The sequence below is a fragment of the Lipotes vexillifer genome, unplaced genomic scaffold (genome assembly GCF_000442215.2).
Source record: "Lipotes vexillifer unplaced genomic scaffold, Lipotes_vexillifer_v1.1 scaffold1699, whole genome shotgun sequence".
Lineage (NCBI taxonomy): Eukaryota > Metazoa > Chordata > Mammalia > Artiodactyla > Lipotidae > Lipotes > Lipotes vexillifer.
The window spans coordinates 1,093,264-1,113,871 of NW_006796961.1; the positions used below are offsets into that span (position 1 = coordinate 1,093,264).

General features: G+C 45.0%; 1 protein-coding gene and 1 non-coding gene across 2 annotated transcripts in view; both read left to right on the forward strand.

The window, feature by feature from the left end:
- The window catches only part of CACNA1A (calcium voltage-gated channel subunit alpha1 A), a 242,007-nt gene that overhangs the window by 18,532 nt on the left and 202,867 nt on the right, over positions 1-20,608 (forward strand). The window lies entirely within an intron of this gene.
- Positions 2,816-2,888, forward strand: TRNAG-CCC (transfer RNA glycine (anticodon CCC)). The gene has a single exon. It is a non-coding gene; the product is annotated as a tRNA-Gly (tRNA).

A 20,608-nucleotide genomic window follows, 5' to 3' on the forward strand; every position in this document is an offset into this window, starting at 1 on the left:
GGCTGCCCCCACCGGTGTCCCCCTCCGGCACCCTGGGCTTCACCTGTCAGCCACAGTTAATCCCAGCAGCAGGCCCCGTGTTCTGCTCTCCTGAGGCTGCCACAAATGAGAGGTTTCATCTCAGCTGGGTTTCTCCTAGTTAAATATTTAATAAATAAGACCTACAACTTGTGATGCTGAGAGTGTTTGATAGTGAAATTAATGAGGGGGAGAGAGTCCCAGGCAGCCCACAGGTCCATCCGTGCCTGAGCCTGGCCATGGGCACCCTGGTGGTGCAGACCTGGGCAGACATCTGGGTCACCACGTTGGGCCATGCCATCCTGTGTCCCCTGGCTGTGGTCTCCCTCTCTAGCACTGTGTCTGGCACAGAGTAACCACATGATGCATATATGTTAAAAGCGAGATTGTGTGTGTGTTTGTGTGTATGTTTAGAGGAGATGGAGGCGAAAAAGGCAGGAGAGCGAGAGATGAGGGAGAAAGAAAATGGAGAGAGGGAGGGAGAGATGGAAGGGGAAGGAAAAAGATCTGGAAGGATCTGGAGGGAGGCAAGGAAGACAATGATCGGGGAGGGAGAGAGAGACAGAGAAGGATGAAGAGAGAGAGAGATGGAGGGAGAGAGGAAGAGGAAGGGGGAAAATACAGAGAAAGAAAAAAGGAACAGAACGAAGAAAGAGAATATCATTTTCAGTATCTTTTCCCCTGCTCATCATCCTTGACAGTCTTCTCCCCGCCTTTTCCCTCCGTCTCTCCACTTCTCATTTCCTTACTCATGCCTTCTTGCCAGCCCCTCATCCCTTTTCATTTCCTGTGTCTCTGTTATCTTTTAATTTTCTGTCTCAGTGTTTGTCCCCTTTCTCTTTCTCTTCATAAACCAACCCTTGGCGTATGTGCCTTATTCTTTCCTAGTCAGTCTTTAGCCGAAGACTGTGTGTGTGTGTGTGTGTGTGTGTGTGTGTGTGTGTGTGTGTGTATTGGGGGGAGTGAGGGAGAAAACAAACCTAGAAAAGAGTGTAGGAACATAGATGAACATTTAAAAAAACATGTTATGATACAAATGAACTTATTTACAAAACATAAGGAAACTCACAGACATAGAGAGCAAATTTATGGTTACCAAAGGGGAAGGGGGGGATAAATGAGGCATTTGGGGTTAACAGATACACACTACTGTATATAAAGAGATAAACAACAAGGTCCTACTGTAAAGCACAGGGAACTATATTTCATATAACCTATAGTGGAAAAGACTCTGAGAAAGAATAGATATATATTTATATGTATAACAGAATCAATTTGCTGTATACCTGAAACTAACACAACATTGTAAGTCAACTATACTCCAATTAAAATAAAAAATACCTTTCATCCAGGTCAAGGGCCAGAACACGGCCATCTCCTCAGATTCTCCCATATGCCCATCCCCCATCACAACCCCATCACAAGCCCTCCCGGATGAACCACTATTGAGGATTTTATGGGAATCCTTAGCTTGCTTTTCTTTGTGGTTTTACCACCTAGGTATGCAATATAGTTAAATGTTTCATGGTTTTGAACTTTATAAATTTAAAATTATGTGATATGAATTATTTTGTATTTTGCCTCATTGGCTCACGATTACACTGGTAAGATCCATTCTTATTGTGGTCGCCGCGGCTCCTTCGTGGTCATTCATATTTGTTCACTGATGATGAACATGTGAGTCTGTTCTCTTTTGGCTGCTGGAAATAAGCAACGTTGCTAGTGTTATGGGCTTTGCTGCACGTGTGCAAGAGTCTCTTAAAGGTACATGCCTCGATGCAAAAGTGCTGGATATTAAGATTAGTGTGTCTTCAATTTGACTAAAATACTGCCAAACTGTTCTTGCAAAGTGTTTGTGCTAATTTACACTCCTGCCAACAGTAGCTGAGCATTCAAGTGGCTCCATATCCTTACCAACACTTGGTGGCTTTTTAACTGCAACCTTTCTGGTGGATGTGTGGCGATTTCTCGTGGTGATTTGAGTTCGTGTTACCTGATTACAAAAATGGGTAAACATATTTTAATACGTTTATTGGCTGTTCAGGTTTCTTCTTTTATGAAATGCCTCTTCATGCCCTGTTCACTTTTTTTTTAATTGGGTGGTTTGATTTTTTTTTTTCTCCTTATTGATCTGTAGGTGATCCTTATGTATTCTGGAAACTGGTCCTTCATCATTATATGCTGTGCAGTATCTTCTCTTAGCTTGTCTTTTGGTCTTTTTAATGACATCTTTTGATCAACAGCAGTTCTTAATTTTATTGTGGTTGAATTTAGAAATCTTTTCCTTTACAGTTTGTGGGGTTTGCATCTTATTTAATAAAATTGTTTCTACCCTGAGGTCATATTGTTTCTAAAACTTCTGCAGTTTTGCTCATTGTATGTCTTTGATCAGCACGAAATTGATTTTTGTGTATAGTGTGAGGTAGGGGTCTGATTTCCTTTGTATTCTATAAGAGTTGTCCCAGCACCATTTATTAAAAAGTCCATCCTTGCCTCAATGATCTGCAAGACAACCTCTCTGACTGTTTAACTTTTACCTCTTTTGGTCTTGTCTGTTTTCATGCTCAGCCAGTCAAACCACACATATTTATTGAGTGCCAGCTATATACAAGGTACTGAGTTACAGTGATGAACATGGCAGATGCAGTCAGTGCTTTCGTGGAGCTTACAGTGTGGCAAGGATGACAGGTAAATAGCTGTGGCCACTTAAGTTACAATTATAAATGCTATAAGGCTTTAGGAAGGACAAATCCAGCTTGCTCTGAGAGGAACACATAAAACAACCTCCCCCGGGACTTCCGTGGTGGTCCAGTGGTTAAGACTCTGCACTCCCAATGCAGGGGGCCCAGGTTTGATCCCTGGTCTGGGAACTAGATCCTGCATGCCGCAACTAAAAGATCCTGCATGCCGCAACTAAAGATCCTGCATGCTGCAACTAAGACCTGGCACAGCCAAATAAATAAATATTGAAAAAGAAAACCTCCCCCAAGGAAGTGGTGATAAACCCCCACTGTGGTGATAAGTGGTGATAAGACTCACCAGTGGCGAGTCTTTAGTGGAACTCTGATATAGAGAGGGCAGGAGTGGTGGGAAAGATGTTCTTCCCGGAGGGAACAGCATGTGCCAAGGTCCTGTGGTGGATGATTAAAAATTTGGTATTCGTTTCAAAGGCCCTGTCTGGTCACTGGAGCAGCAATGCAATGAGAGTCTATCTGTGAACAGCCCCACTGACTGCTGTGTGGAGGATGAATTCTATGGGAGCAAGAAAGAAAGCCCTGAGACTTGTGAGGATATCACTGTAGTCCTTCAAGGAAGAGACAGTGTGCCTTAGATTGGGATGGTGGCTGTGGAAATAGAATTCACTGGTCAGATTGAAAGATATTTTGAGCTGGCATAATTTTCCCCCCCTCCCTCTCCCCTCTCTTTATCTCTGTTCCTTTTCTGGTTGAGTTTTCTGGGTGAGGAAAGCAGTTTGTGTTCCTGCCAAGGATATTTGCTCTGAAGGATATATTTGCCACAGATGGTCCTTGGAAATCTAGCCGAGAGAGTCACTGGACAGCCCCTGGCCCCCAGGGTTTTCTGGATTTAATTCAACAATGACCACTTGTTAATAACAATATGTTATTTATGAACAATGAATTGATGGTTTTTCCTTCAAAACGCTGATTAGCTATTGCGTCATGTGTCACCCCAACTAACCCTAATGAGATGAGTGAGGGAGGGAGATGAGGGTTTTTATATCAGTTTTACTTTGCATTAGGGCATACTTGAGATCTCACAAAAAAATGTTGGTTTTGAGATTGGAATTCAGTACCTTGACTTCTGGCCCAATTCTGTATTTTATTTTTTAAAAATACTCTTTGGCAAACCATTTCCTACTAGAGTGCTCCTCGGTAATATACAGGGCTTCAGGTTCCTTGACTGTAAAATGGGAATTAAAATAAAATACCTATCTCTAAGCTTTGTGCCTGACACATAGTGAGGACTCATCACACTTACCTACATGAATTCATTAGTGCCCTTCAGCTTCAGGGAGCAGAAAACTCAAAGGGACTTAAGCAAGAATAGAGGAGTTGACTAGCCTATGAGACAGAAGAGTATAGAAAGTGACCCACTTCTGGCTTGTCTGGATCCACAAATCAGAGGACATCACTAGGCTTTGGTTTCTGGGCTCTGCCTTTTGAAATTGGCTCCATTCTCCATGTGGACGGGACATGCCTGCAGTTCCAGACCTTTGGTCCTCTCCAAAGTGATTCTTTTTCCCAGCCATCCTCCCAGCATTCTCATCAAATGATTTAATGATTCTGATTGGCTGTGCTGGGGTTATGTGCTCATGCCTGAACCAATCACTGTGGGGGAAGGGGTGCTCTGATTGACTTAGGCTTGAGTCACATCATCGGGTCTCTGGCATTGGGGGTGGAGCCAACTCCACGGGAATGGGGAAGAGGAATGGTGCTTTTAAAGGTGTATTAGGGTGCACTAACTGGTGTAAAAAACAACCCTCACATCTGCAGTGGCTTAGTACAGCAAGAATGTACTTCTCACTTACCTAAAGCCCAGTCGGATAATCAGCATGTGGCCTTCCACACTGTGATTCCAGGGCCCAGGCTCTTTCCATCTCGTGGCTCTACTATCCCGTAAGCACTTGTAAGTCTTGCTTCTAGCCTGTAGGGAGATTAGGAAGGCTCACTCAGGAGATTTTGGTGAGTCACATCTACAAGTAGTGAACCTCATTTCTGCCAGCATGCTAATCGACCAAAATTTTGTCCCATGGTGTGTACCAGAGAGGGCTTCTGTAGGAAACAGAAGATACATCAAGAATTGAATTAAGAGATGTGGGCGGGCAGTTACCAAAGCAGAGAGGGAGGGAGGAACAGCTGCCCCACAGGAGCTGTAACCTGAGGAAACCAACAGAATAAATGCCGCAACTTCATGCCCTTCCCGCATATCCCACCAGGGATCCCCATTGTCCAAACCCACCTGGAAGCCAGAGGATAAGGAGCTCAATGAGGCTGTCTGCACAGGTCAGCCTCCTTGGGCATAGCAGAGCAGAGAAGGAGGAAGAATGGATTCTGGGTAACAGAAGACAGCCCGTACCATGGCTCACCTAACTGCATAGCGTACCTGGACATTGAGTCCACGTGTGCATCCAGGAGGAGGAGGTTTGGTGGACACATTACATTGTCTTTTACACAAGGAGAAACCAGGTTCCCAGATGGCAAAAAAAAAAAAAAAAAAACTACTCTTCTGCTATTATTATTGTTGCTGGTGGTGTTGTGATTATTGGTTCTCTCTGCATTGCTAATACCTCCTTTACTCTTTCCTCGCCCTGAGAGTTCTTTCCCTTTCAGAGGAAATTTTTTGGTGTCCTTGAAAGGTGTTCAGTTTTTGTTTTTGTTTTTTTTTGTTTTTTTGCGGTACGCGGGCCTCTCACTGTTGTGGCCTCTCCCGTCGCGGAGCACAGGCTCCGGACGCGCAGGCCCAGCGGCCATGGCTCACGGGCCGAGCCGCTCCGTGGCATGTGGGATCTTTCCAGACTGGGGCACGAACCCGCGTACCCTGCATCAACAGGCGGACTCTCAACCACTGCGCCACCAGGGAAGCCCGAAAGGTGTTCAGTTTTATGCCAGGCTTGAGTGTGGGGCCCTCTGCTCAGACAGCGGATAGTTTGGGTGTCAGCAGACAATCTGTGCCCCTGGCAAGGCCCTTGGCTTAAACCAAGGCTGTGGTGGGGGAACGTGCGTGGATGGGGTCAGAGAGGGCAGCTTCCTGCCCAAAGAAAGTGACTATCTTGCTGGAGGTGAAACCTAGGAGAGGCCCTTCCAGGCTGAGCCCAGGAAGATGGACTCTGGTCCTACGGGCAGGAAGCAATTCTCCAAGCCCACATCTGCTCCCTCCTCTCTTTGGCAGCCAGAAGTAGGTGCACAAGTGAAACTGCAGCCCGGATGTGCTAACAATGGCTCGCGCCCGCCCCACCCCAATGTGGTCCGGCTGTGTTAGCAGTGGATCCCCATCTCTAGCCTCCTGCGAGGTCAGCCCAGGGACTGTAACAATGGCCTCTCCCCTCCCAGCCTCACCTACTTCTTTGAATCCCCCAAGGCTTTGTGATGATGAGGCCAGCACTGTCTTGACTTCCTCCATTCAAGCTTAACTGGTCTCTCCTCCCCTCCACGGAGAGCAGAAGAGCAGCCCCTCATTGCCTCTGGCAGCCAAGCGGCCGGGTCCCCTCCTTCCTCCAATCACTCCAAGATCCAGGACCGCAATGAGAAGAGAGGTGGTCAGACCCAAGTCCTCCAGGGCGGTGTGCGGGGTCCACCTCTCACGAGCTCCACGGTTCCTGGTTTTCATCGCCTTCTTCCCAACTTTGCTGCATCCCTGCTTCTGACAGTAATGGCAGCACAGATTCAGATCCCAACTGGACCACTGGCTGGCTTGGGCAAGTGACTTCCCCTCCATGTGCTCCAGTTTCCTCATGTGTCAATAAAGACAGTCATAGTAACAAGAGTCCTGGACAATAGGGTAAGCACCTCACTTGTATCAATTAAATTCATCCTCTCAATGTCTTGAGGGGCGGGTACCATTGTCATCATCCCATGTAGCAAAAGAGAAAACCAGGACAGAGAGGTTCAGTAGCTTGTCTGAGGCTCCACGAGTAGCTCAGGTGGGGTTTGAATCCAGGCTGTCTTGGCTCCAGAGCCTGTGCTCTTCTTAATCAATAACAGCAGTAATGATAATGTCCTAATTCAGTGTGTTACTGAACAGATTTAATGCAACAATGTAGGCAAAAGAGCTTCATCCAGTGCCCAGCACATAATAAGCACTTAATATAGATGTTAATTATAACTGTAATTACATCATTTTATATTATAGAGTTATATATTAAGATATAAACACATGCTGTAAATACTTAACGTATTAATATGTAGTTCTGTGTCATTGTTATAGTACAGGGGCCACCAAACTTTTTCTGCAACAGGCCAGATAGTAAATATCTGAAGCTTTGTGGGCTATAAATCTATGTTGGAGCCATGCAGCTCTGCTGGTGGAGCAGAGGCACCCATGGACAATATGTAAACAAACAGCTGTGGCTCTTTTCCAATAAAACTTTATTTATAAAAGCACACCATGGGCCGTAGTTTGCCAAGACCTGATATAGTAAGTATTAATCTACGTCAGCAATTTCTTTTCTGAGAGGTTTTTTTTTTTTTTTTTTTTTTTTTTTTTTTTTTTTTTGCGGTACGCGGGCCTCTCACTGTTGTGGCCTCTCCCGTTGCGGAGCACAGGCTCCGGACGCGCAGGCTCAGCGGCCACGGCTCACGGGCCCAGCCGCTCCGCGGCATGTGGGATCTTCCCAGACCGGGGCACGAACTCGTGTCCCCTGCATCGGCAGGCAGACTCTCAACCACTGCGCCACCAGGGAAGCCCAGCAATTTCTTTTCTGTGTTCCTCTGTTTAGATGCTTCTTTTCCCTTCCTTTCTCACGAGGCCAGACTTTCTTTTTCTTCTTTGTTCTGGTCTTTTAGGAAAGCGTGGCAGGCCAAGGAATGTATACTCTCTCCTAACACCAGGCTTGTTTGTCCGATAAGACATGCAGAGTGAGGGTAGCAGGAACTCCAAGCTCAGGCCTCTCTTCTCTCCCCCTACTCCCAAGGTCTAGAAGCCACCATGCTCCTTGCCCATTGCTGAGTTTCTCTGCCTCAGGGAAACCCATGAGGATCTCCAAGCTCCTTTCCCCACAGCAATCCACCCCACCCCCCCGCCACACTCACCAGCTCCTGCCACACTGGCCTCTTCCCTGTGCCTGGATCCACCTTCCCCCAGACAACCTCATGGCTTCTCCTTCATCCCCTCCAGGTCTTTACCCAAAGACCACCTTCTCAGCATCCACACGATTTTAAATTGCCCACCCAGCACTTCCCACCCACTCCCCTGCTTTATTTCTCCCTTTGGCGTTCTCTAGCTGTCTGTCTCGCCACTTTACCGTGACCTCCACAACGGCAGGCAGTTTTATTGGTTTTGTCCACCAGTGTGGACTAGAACCTTCTAGAACAGCACCTGGCACATCATAGGTGGCCAATAAATGTGTGCTGGATGAGTGAGCACTACAGCTTCATTCATTTTTATTGCTGAGTACTATTTCATCATATAGAAATATCTCAGTTTGCTTATCCATTGATCTGTTGATGGACATTTGGGTTTATTATTGTTTTCTCCATTATGAATAAAGCCACTGTGAAATCCTTGTACCTTCCCCCAACTCTTCACTTGGAGAATCCTTATAAATCCTTTAGGTCTCCCATTAAATGGTACATCCTCAGAGAGCCTTTCCTGACCCAGTCGCCACCACCCCCAAGTCTAAATTAGGTCTCCCCCTCATCATTCCTCAGAGCACTTGTCACAATGTATGTTATTTTGTAGGGGTGCAGGTGGCATTCTGGCCAGAACTCTCTACTCCCAGGAAAATGGAAGGAAAAAAACCCACAACAACACAGATAGTTGTAAAACAGCTCCAGGGACGTGGTTAGTTAGGTTTCCAAGGACAGAGAGATGAAGAGGAAAAAGCAAGGGCTGCTTCTTGAAGGAGGCAGCTCTCTGTGCTCCATTCATCCATAAATCAGCAAACATGGGATGAAAAGAAAGTTGTCATGAGGTCTCTGAGCTTAGGGAGTTCGCGGTTGATCGTAAAGATGGCGGGGTTGACGAATCACTGTCATACAGTGTCAAAAAATATCATGTGATGTCATACAATGACAAATTGTCATAAAAGCCGACACAGAAGCACTGTGGCGAGCTGGTAGATCACACGGACAGTCTATTTCTTAGGGCATCTCTAACCATGTGGTCCAGGGGCCGCTGTTGGAGCCGAACGTGAAGGCAGGTGAGAGTTAGGGCAGGAAAGCACTAAGCTAGGTTCTATTGTCACCTCCGTGAGAGGTGAGCTTTGTCTGTTTTGTCCTCTGTCGTATCCCCGGCACTTAGGATGCCACCTGGCATATAGTAGGTGCTCAATTGATCCTTGCTGCATGTTTAATAATAAAAGTCAATCATTGTGGTTGAGAACCTGAGCTGTGAACTCAGACTGAGTTTGGTAATGAGCCTCAGTTTTACTGCTCTGTAAATTGGATGGAAAATAGTCTCCACCTCGTAGGGCTGTATATTCATTTTGTGACTACTGATCAAATATATACAGTGGGCAAGGCATTGTCCTAGACACAAGAAGCAGGCAAAAGTCCTTGCCCACGTGGGCTTACATCCTCGGTGGGAGAGACATAGGATAAGCAACAAACAAAATAATAAGTAAATTGCCTTGTACTCTAGAAGATTATAAGGGCAATGGAGAAGAGCAAGGAAAAGGGGTGGGGAGACCAGTTTCTATATTAGATAAGGCCTCAGTGAGGAGGTAGCATTTGATCCAAGATTCAAAATAAGTGAGGAGGAAGCCACGAGGATGTCTGGGGGAAGACGGAACAGCAGGTGCAAAGGCCCTGAGGTAAGGTCATGCTTGGCGTGTTGGAGGAAGAGCAAGGAGGCTGGTGTGGCTGAAGGGAGTGAGAAAAGGGGAGAGTGGGAGGAAGTAAGGGCAGGGAGATGACAGGGCAGGTGGTGCAGGGCCTTGTGGACTATAGGGAGGACTTTAGCTTCTGCTGTGAGTAAGGTAGGAGCCATGGAGAGTTCTGAGCAAAGGAGGGACACGACCTGACTCAGATGTTCACAGGCTCCTCTGGCCACTGTGCGGGGAGCAGACCTTGGTGGGGGGGAAGGGCAGAAACTTGGGATTAGGGAGGAAGTGACAGTGCTGGTTTAGGCAAGTGGGGGCAGGACTAGGCTGTTAGCTGTGGAGATAATGAGTGGTTGGATTCTGGCAACAATTTAAAAAAATTTCTTTTGTGGTAAAATATATATAGCATAACATTTACTATTTTGAGGTGTACAATTCAGTCGCCATTAGTACATTCACAATGTTGTGCAGCCATCACCTCTTTTAGTTTCACAACACTTGATCACCCCAAAAAGAAATCTTATATCCTTTACTAGTCACTTCCCATTCTCTCTCCCCTGCTACCCCCCAGTTCCTGGCAACCACCAGTTCTGGATGTAATTTGAAGGTTGATCTGTAAGATTTTTGGATAGATAGGTGGTGAGGGCTCAATGAATTAATGTGCAGAAAGCACATAGGTAGCACACACTAGGTGCTCACAGCTGAAATGGCTATGATGTGTTGGCAGTGATAGTGAGTGCTTTCCAGAAGCCTTGCTCTAAGGCTAAACTGGCCTACCCATCTATTTAGAATTGCCACTTGCTGGTTGGGTGTAGAGTAGAGCCAGATCTTTGACACTTCCAGTCTGGCTTGGGTATGGGTGGGGGAGGAGTACTCAGAAGGGCCAAGCCAGCACCATCCGTTCTGGAACACCATCCAACTCCGGTCCAGATTTCCCAGAACCGTGCAGGAAAATGTCCAGGGAAGGACAATGCAGCTGATGGGAGTTCTGGCAAGCCCTGGCCTTGGCTTCCGGAGGCTGTTACATAAACTAGTGTTTAGAGCTTCAACCAAGATGGTGGCTTTCAGGGCAAGAGCAAGAAGCATACTCGTTCTCTTCATGGTTGTGCCCCCACTTCCTTATGTGGCTTCATACAAATCCCTACTCCATTCTCTGTTGCTGTTGACCTCTCTCTCTAAGTGTGAGACTCTTCATCCCTTTCTTGATGTTTGTGATGTGTTTTGGTTTCTAAAGATGAGACCTCTTTACTTATGCTCTGGTGTTAACTTTCTGTCTCCTTCCATCTCTCCCTCACTCAATGCATTATTTTCCCTTGTCCCTTCTCCCTCCTGCCTGTATTGATATTTATCCTCACAGTTATCTAGACTTTATTCTCAAGTCTTGTCATGTGCAGGGTGGTAGAGCTTAAAGAACATGGCCCATATGGTTCTGAATTCTGATCCCACTTCTTGCCACCTTTGAAGCTGTTTTGACTTTGGGCAAGTCATTTAGTCTTCCTGAGTGGAAATCCTTCACCTTGCTCAACGAATGTTTCTGGTTCTTCTCTGGTTACAGAGTAGAGTGTCTCTTCTCCACCCCCTGGAAGATAGGCATGGTCATGTAACTTGCTTTAGCCAGTGGAATGTGAGGGGAAGTGACAGGTGTCACTTCTGGGTAGAAGCTTTAAGAGCCAGTGTATGATTCACCATGTTCCCTTTTTCTTGCCTCCACCATCACACATGCACAGAGAGCGAGCCTCCCTCAGACTAGATGCTGGAGAGAGGATGGCATAGAACAGAGTCCTCATCTCATCTGCAGTGGACGTACAGTGTGAGCAAGAAAATAGACCTGTGATGTTTCAGTCACTAAGATTTGGAGGTTTTTAGTTACTGCAGCAGCATGTAGAATATTCACAACGTATATTCATCATCTGTGCGCTGGGGCTAATATCTAAGCACAATTTTCTGCTGAGGGGTATGTATACTCATTTAAATTTCCAGCTAACAAAGATTATTTCCCTTTTGCTTTCTTCCTATGGAGGCTCTATTTCCTTTCCCTGTTTTTCAATCTTGAGTAAAAATAGAGAAAGAATTGTTTTCCTTTGGGGAGATGAATGGTTTCTAAACCCCTGGGCATTGATTCAGACACCCTCAACCTCCTTCTTCCTATGACATTTTTTTCTCTCCTTCCCTGATCACTTAGTATCTGCTGAGGGATGAATGGACCCCTTAAACTCTTGCCATCTTCAGCTTCCTTTTCCCCACCTCCCCTTTGTCTGTTCTACTCCTGCTCACCCCACCGGGGAGTTTATACTCAAGTTCTAGAACCTGCAGCGTTCCTCCATTATCTTTGGCTTCTTGCTTTGCTTAGCACCCCCTGGGAATCAGCTGTAGTAGCAAATTAACAAATAACTCTGAAGTGCCTCAAGCTTGAAGACATTTCCTTTTGCTCACCTAAGCAGGATCCTGGAGCAATTGCAAATATCCTGTCCCCCTACTGTAAATACTTCTTCATCGTTGTGAGAGATTCAGTCAGGATCGGTGAAGACCCAAGCAGGAGATCTTGGCTGAGCCTCCTTGCTGTTCCGGCTGCACCGGGTGTTGTCACATTGATGAAGCTCCTGGGACTGCTGCCAGCAGCCTCTAGGATTAAATCAATAGAGTTTTGCAAAAAGTAAAAGCTTCTTCTGGAGGCAGAGAATATATTGGTTTATTGTTTTAATGATAAAGCCTCAAGGAGAATCTTCACGGATGGCAGGGCCCAGCAGAGGAAAAGGCTGGGCAGACCCTAATATTTGAAGAAGTGTGTGGGGGAGCAAACGAAGGAGGTTTCATCCGGGACTTGGGGCTTATCCAGAAAATCTGTTTAAACTTGGGTTGCCAGTGCAACAGCTGGAGAGAGTTGGAAGATTTAGAAAGGACTGCTTTTGAGATATAGAGAGAAATGAAATAGGTAGGGATTCATTCGCTCACTTGACAAACATTTATTGGGATCCTGCTATGAGCTCAGCACTGAGGATGTAATGGGGAGCAAATTCTATGACAAGTGTTTTTAGAAGAGAGGAGGAGGAGAGAAGACCCAGGAGAAGGTCATGTGAATATGGGGGTAGAGATTGGACTGATGTTGCCACAAGACAAGAAACACCTAGAGCCACCAGAAGCTGGAAGAAGCAAGAAAGGATCCTCCGTCATGTACCACAGTGTTCATTGCAGCTCTATTTACAATAGCCCGGAGATGGAGACAACCTAAGTGCCCATCGTCGGATGAATGGATAAAGAAGATGTGGCACGTATGTACAATGGAATATTACTCAGCCATAAAAAGAAACGAAATTGAGCTATTTGTAATGAGGTGGATAGACCTAGAGTCTGTCATACAGAGTGAAGTAAGTCAGAAAGAGAAAGACAAATACCGTATGCTAACACATATATATGGAATTTAAGAAAAAAAAATGTTATGAAGAACCTAGGGGTAAAACAGGAATAAAGACACAGACCTACTGGAGAACAGACTTGAGGATATGGGGAGGGGGAAGGGTGAGCTGTGATAGGGCGAGAGAGAGACATGGACATATATATACTAACAAACGTAAGGTAGATAGCCAGTGGGAAGCAGCCGCATGGCACAGGGAAACCGGCTCGGTTCTTTGTGGCTGTCTGGAGGGGTGGGATAGGGAGGGTGGGAGGGAGGGAGACAAAGAGGGAAGAGATATGGGAACATATATGTATGTATAAGAAACTATCAAACTCTTAGAGGAAAACATAGGCAGAACACTCTATGACATAAATCACAGCAAGATCCTTCTTGACCCATCTCCTAGAGTAATGGAGATAAAAACAAAAATAAACAAATGGGACCTAATGAAACTTCAAAGCTTTTGCACAGCAAAGGAAACCATAAACAAGACCAAAAGACAGCCCTCAGAATGGGAGAAAATATTTGCAAATGAATCAACTGACAAAGGATTAATCTCTAAAATTTACAGGCAGCTCATGCAGCTCAATAACAAAAAAATAAACAACCCAATCCAAAAATGGGCAGAAGACCTAAATAGACATTTCTCCAAAGAAGATATACAGACTGCCAACAAACACATGAAAGAATGCTCAACATCATTAATCATTAGAGAAATGCAAATCAAAACTACAATGAGATATCATCTCACACCAGTCAGAATGGCCATCATCAAAAAATCTAGAAACAATAAATGCTGGAGAGGGTGTGGAGAAAAGGGAACACTCTTGCACTGCTGGTGGGAATGTGAATTGGTTCAGCCACTATGGAGAACAGTATGGAGGTTCCTTAAAAAACTACAAATAGAACTACCATATGACCCAGCAATCCCACTACTAGGTATATACCCTGAGGAAACCAGAATTCAGAAAGAGTCATGTACCAAAATGTTCATTGCAGCTCTATTTACAATAGCCCGGAGATGGAAACAACCTAAGTGCCCATTGTCGGATGAATGGATAAAGAAGATGTGGCACATATATACAATGGAATATTACTCAGCCATAAAAAGAAACGAAATTGAGCTATTTGTAATGAGGTGGATAGATCTAGAGTCTGTCATACAGAGTGAAGTAAGTCAGAAAGAGAAGGACAAATACCGTATGCTAACACATATATATGGAATTTAAGAAAAAAAAATGTTATGAAGAACCTAGGGGTAAAACAGGAATAAAGACACAGACCTACTGGAGAACAGACTTGAGGCTATGGGGAGGGGGAAGGGTGAGGTGTGATAGGGCGAGAGAGAGACATGGACATATATATACTAACAAACGTAAGGTAGATAGCCAGTGGGAAGCAGCCACATGGCACAGGGAAACCGGCTCAGTTCTTTGTGGCTGTCTGGAGGGGTGGGATAGGGAGGGTGGGAGGGAGGGAGACAAAGAGGGAAGAGATATGGGAACATATGTATATGTATAACTGATTCACTCTGTTATAAAGCAGAAACTAACACACCATTGTAAAGCAATGATACCCCAATAAAGATGTTAAAAAAAAAAAAAAGAAAAGAAAGGATCCTCCCCTAGAACCCTTTGGAGGGAGCTTGGTTTTGCCGATACCTTAGTTGTGGGTTCCTGGCCTGTATAACTGTTAGGGAATAAATTTCTTTTATGGGTGGGCTTTAAGCCACCCAGTTTGTGGTAATTCATTACAGCAGCTGTAGGAAATGAATACAAATGTGCTTATGAAGTTTGAGATGTCTCTGAGAAGGTGCAGAAGGACACACCCATAGCCAGAACCTCACTCTGGAGCAGGGAGGAAATGGGATGAAGAAATATCCCAACTCCCCCTCTTTTCCTTCAGTCATCTTGCTGGTGCTTCTCATTGGCCAAACCCGCCGGGAAGGCAGGAGATGAGGGAGGCTGGGTAATGCCATTTACCAGAGTCAGTCCTGCTTTTCCCAAGACACAGGGCAGAGCAGTGAGTAGATATTTGGGAGGCAAGAGCAGCAAGAGATGACGAGACACATCGAAATGCATGAGACTCCCTAGAAAGTAGATGTAGAGAATGGAAGACTGCCTGGGACTGAGCCCCAAGGAAGACCAGCATTTAGAGATTTAGTAGAAAAGGGGGAGAGAGAAGGGGAAACAGAGAAATAGTGACAAGAAGGATAGTAGGAAAACACAAAAGGAGGGCATGACCAATTAATCTGAGCACAGAAAAGTGGTCCTGGGATTTGGCAGCCTGGAGGTCTTTGGCGATCCTCACTATAAGAGTTTTGGTTATGTGATGGGGCTAGAAGCCAGCCTGGAGAGAAGAGAAGAATTTGAGGTGATGAAGTGGAGGCAACATGTATAGTCAACTCCTTCTTTACAAAGGAGAGTAATGAAATGGTTTGGTGGCTGGAGGGAGATTTGAAGTCAAGGGTGGGGTTTCTAATGATGGGAGGATATTTATTTCTCTAAATTGGGTTATTCCCAGCAGTGTACCAATAGGTGCTGGTATCTTTTCCACCTAGGATGCTCTAATTCTTTTTTTTTTTTTTTTTTGCGGTACGCGGGCCTCTCACTGTTGTGGCCTCTCCCGTTGCGGAGCACAGGCTCCAGACGCGCAGGCCCAGCGGCCATGGCTCACGGGCCCAGCCGCTCCGCGGCATGTGGGATCTTCCCGGACCGGGGCACGAACCCGCGTCCCCTGCATCGGCAGGCGGACTCTCAACCGCTGCGCCACCAGGGAAGCCCGGATGCTCTAATTCTTGGATGGCCATTCGAGGTTTAGGATCATGAATTCAAGGTCATCCTCCCAGATCACTGATCTCGTTCAGGAATGTTACTCTGTACAGACCCCGGGAAAGTAACTGGTTGGGTTCATCCAAGGATAGGCTTTTTCCAGGATGGAAAGAGAGGCAAGGGAGTGATATATAACCAACCTACATAAGGTTGACAAGGAAGGAGATGAAGGCAGGAGAGAGTGCTGAGAAATGGTGGGGTCAGCAGGTTGCGGGGCTTCATAGGATGGATGTCGGTTTGCATTTAAAAAGTTAGTTAGGGCTTCCCGGGTGGCGCAGTGGTTGAGAGTCCGCCTGCTGATGCGGGGGACGCGGGTTCGTGCCCCGGTCCGGGAGGATCCCACGTGCCGCGGAGTGGCTGGGCCCGTGGGCCATAATGAATCGATAACTTCTTCCTCTTCTTCCCATAGTTATGTTGTCTCTTCTGGGTTAAAAAAAAAAAAAAAAAGAAAAGTTAGTTAGCTGGGAGGAGGAGCGTGGTACTTAAAGAGAAAGATGATGGGAAGGGGAATTCTGGAGGTAGCTGGTGTCACTTCTGGGTGTGTGTGGCTTGGAGTTGACATTGGTCATTGATGAGGAGGTAAGGATGTCCTCCAATGATCAGGTATGGGAGGGGCCAGCATGGACAGTGGTCTCGCCACGTGGAAGTTGAAGATCATAGTTACAGGCTCTACCAAAGTCTTCCTCCCAGCTTTTGTTTTCCTGTGGACCTCAGCATCTTGGCCGCTGAGCCTTGGACCTTGGACCTCCTGCTGAGCCCAGTGGCACTGGGAGAGACCCGTGTGGCCTTGTGTGGTTTGGGAGAGGGAATTTCTTGGCCTTCCTGCTTTTCTTGGGGACCTTCTCCTTGGCTGCACCTGGGTTTGAGGGGGCCTTACTCACCTCATCTGGGTTCTTACATACCTTTTTCACCTCACCTGGATTGGGAGGGTCCTTCTTTGTCTCTCTTGCTTTCTTGGGGCTCTTCTCCTTGGCTTCACTGTTTACTTAGGGCTATCATGGAAGATGTCTCCCTGGGCTGGATTTTCCTACTGTTTGGGGAAAGTAATCTGAAGCTGCCGGTGGCCCCCTTGGCCTTGGAGTTGGTGGTCTTCAGGGAAGTTTCAAGTTTGAATTTAAGCCAAGGGGTAGATGAAATATATCGAGAAGATGCTGAGGAAATAGAGGGTTTCGCTGACCACTGCACAGGGGTGACAGTACAACGAGACAGGAGAATGACTTCCCCTTAGTAGAGTGAATATGCCAGGGAACATGGTTGTAAATTGGACGAGGAGACAGAGATCTCACATCACTCACATGTCTCCAGGGAACTTTACTGTCCTGAAAACAGAGAGAGAGAGAAACAAAGAGAAGTATTCAGTCCTTATTTGGAGCCTCAGACCCCAAGAATTTAAAATTAACCAATACCTCCTGCTCAAAACTTGTTTTGGTGCTTCTTTCCTTTCTCTTTTTCATTAAGGGAACTTCATTTTGCTGTGTGTATGTGCATGCATGTGTGTGTATGTATGTGTGTTTCCAGTGAGTCATGTTAATTCTTCCACACTTCAACTTTTTGTTACAGAGCAATTTTTACATTTAAATCAGGGATTTCATTTCAGAATGAACACACATGCTCACCTCACTTTCTAAAACACTGTAAAATATAGCTCTGTGAATCTCCGGGTTGATTTGGCAGTATCTATGAGAATGTCAAGCGTGTACCCTGCACCCCCTCTAACCCAGCAATTCCATGTCTTGGAATTTATCCCACAGAAAAAGTCCTCACAGATACACAAGGATGTATGGTCAGATTATTCATCACAGCTTTGCTTGTAATAGAGACAAACTGGAAGCATTTAGGAGAACAGTAAATAAATGATGATGTATCCATTCACAGTAATACTGCACAGCCTTTTAAAAGAGGGAAGTCCAACATACTGACATGGAAAATGTGTCCAGTGTGGTGAGGGGCACAGCAAATCACAGAACATTATGTATCACGATCCCAATTTTGTAAAGGGAAAACACGATTTGGAATGCTTGTTTTCATGCATTTGATAGTATTTATTGAGCACCTATTATGTGTTAGTACTGTCCTAGTTGCTGGGCATACAATCAAGAACAAGTCAGACAAATCCTTAGCCCCCCACCTCCCTCCAATTAGGGTGGACATTCCAGTGAGGGAGACCAACATAAATAAGATAAATAAATGACCTAATTTGTTTAATGTGAAAAGTTGCTAAAAAGCAAAAAACAAGCAACAGGGCAGAGAGGTGGAGATGTTGACAGGGTTGGGATTTTAGATCTGGTAGCCAGGGAAGGCCTCAGTGGGAAGACAGTGGTTTTTGTTTTGTTTTGTTTTGTTTCTTTTTTGTGGTACGCGGGCCTCTCGCTGTTGTGGCCTCTCCCGTTGAGGAGCACAGGCTCAGGACGTGCAGGCCCAGCGGCCGTGGCTCACGGGCCCAGCCGCTCCGCGGCATGTGCGATCTTCCCAGACCAGGGCATGAACCCGCGTCCCCTGCATCGGCAGGCGGACTCTCAACCACTGCGCCACCAGGGAAGCCCAGACAATGTTTTTCTTTTAATTGAACTATAGTTGATTTACAATATTGTGTTAGTTTCAGGTGTACAGTAAAGTGATTCAGATATATATATATGCATATCTTTGTTCAGATTCTTTTCCACTATAGTTATTACAAGGCACTGAATATAGTTCCCTGTGCTGTACAGTAAATTCTGTTGTTTATCTATTTTATATATAGTAGCACGTATTTGTTAATCCCATAGTCCTAATTTATCCCTTCCCCCACCCCCCATTCCCCTTTGGTAACCGTAAGTTTGTTTTCTACGTGAGTCTGTTTCTGTTTTGTAAATAAGTTCATTTGTATTGTTTTTTAGATTCCACATATAACTGATAGCATATTAATATTTGTATGTCTAACTCATTTCACTTGGTATGATAATCTCTAGGTCCATCCGTGTAGCTGCAAATGGCAATATTTCATTATTTTTTATAGCTGTGTAGTATTCCATTGTATGTATATACCACATCTTTGTTCATCTGTTGGTGGACACTTCGGTTGCTTCCATGCCTTGGCTATTGTAAATAGTGCTGCCATGAACATTGGGGTGCATGTATCTTTTCGAATTAGAGTTTTCATCTTTTCTGGATATATACCCGGGAGTGGGATTGCTGGATCATATGGTAGCTCTATTTTTAGTTTCTTAAGGAACCTCCATACTGTTTTCCATAGTGGCTGCACCAATTTACATTCCCACCAACAGTGTAGGAGGTGTTTTAGTACAACCTGAAGGAGGTGAGAGAGTAAGCCCTGCTCCTAACTAGGGGAAAGGTAGAAGAGAGAGCAGCCAGTGCAGAGAATGTGTGTAGGGGAAAATCTGAGAGAGAAACACCAAACTACTGGCATTGATTATCTCTGGGAAGCGGGGTGGCGTAAGGACTTTTCACTTTTTAAATGATATATTGTAAATTTTAAAAACTAAAAAAATACAATAAGCACATATTCCTATTATAATTAAAACCATTTATTTCTTGAAAAGCGATCTTGAGGGCTGTCTGAGGAAAAAGTTACCTGCAAAAGTCAGTGAATAGAAGCATATGAGGCGAACTCTGAGAATCAAGGGGGGAAAAGAAGGAAAAACAACAGGGATTTTTTTGAAAAATTGAGGTGAGATTCGCATATCATAATTACCCATTTTAAAGTGAACAGTTCAGCAAATCAACTATATACTTAAATAACAAATAAAGTGAACAGTTCAGTGGCGTTTAGTACACTCACGGTGTTGTGCACCCACCACCTCTATCTAGTTCTAAAATATCTTCATCACCCCAAAAGGAAGCCCTGTACCCATTATGCATTTCCTGCCTCCTCCAGGCTCCTGGCAAACACAAATCAGCATTCTGTCTCTGTGGAGTCATCTATTCTAGATAAACAAAATGTCGAAACAGCCCAAAAGTGGGTGAATGGTTAAACAAATTGTGGTACATCCGTACAATGGAATATTATTCAGCCTTAAGAATGAGTGAAGTATGGATACATGCCACAATGTGGATGAACCGCAAGAACATTATGCTAAGTGAAAGAAGCCAGACACCAAAGGTCACGTATTGTAGGATCCCATTTGTATGAAATATCCGATGGATATTTTTGCAACATTTATTTTAAGCCTGATATTCAGAGAGTGGACCACACACATTCACTGTGTTTTTGTTCCTGGAAACACTTCAGATTTGAGAGACAACCTCATCAGCCATGATGAGAGTAGGTGTTCATGCTCTCCAATGACGGGAGGGGAATGAGACTTACATGGGTAAAAAAGAAATAGGAAAAGTTAATAATACTGGTAGCAGCAATTGAAATAAAAATAATGAACATTGATTGCATGATTTCAATGAGATGAACCCTGTATTATGCTTTCATAAGCATATAAAGCTTCCGAATCTCACAGGAACCAGAGTAAACCGTAACAAAACACTCACATTTACTGAGTACATACTAAATGCCATGCTCTGTTCTGCGTGTATTACTGTGTGTATCCACTCATTCCATTCTCACGCAGCCCTATGAGGTAGGTGCTACTTTTCACATTATATATATGAGGAAGCTGAGGCTTGGGGAAGGAAACTCCTTTGCCCAAGTCCAAAACCATGTCTGACCCCCCAAACCCTTTCAGCTACTTTGCTGTATAATTTCTCATGCAGATATTTCCAATTTTCTGAGCAGAAGCATGATTTAGCTGCCCTGGATAGACTTCTCTTTTCAGAACCAAAGTGTTGAAAATCCTTGGATAATATTAAAAAAACAAACAGCACATCAAATCTATTTAGTGTTGGGATTTTAATTTTCTCTATTTGATTTTCCTGCTG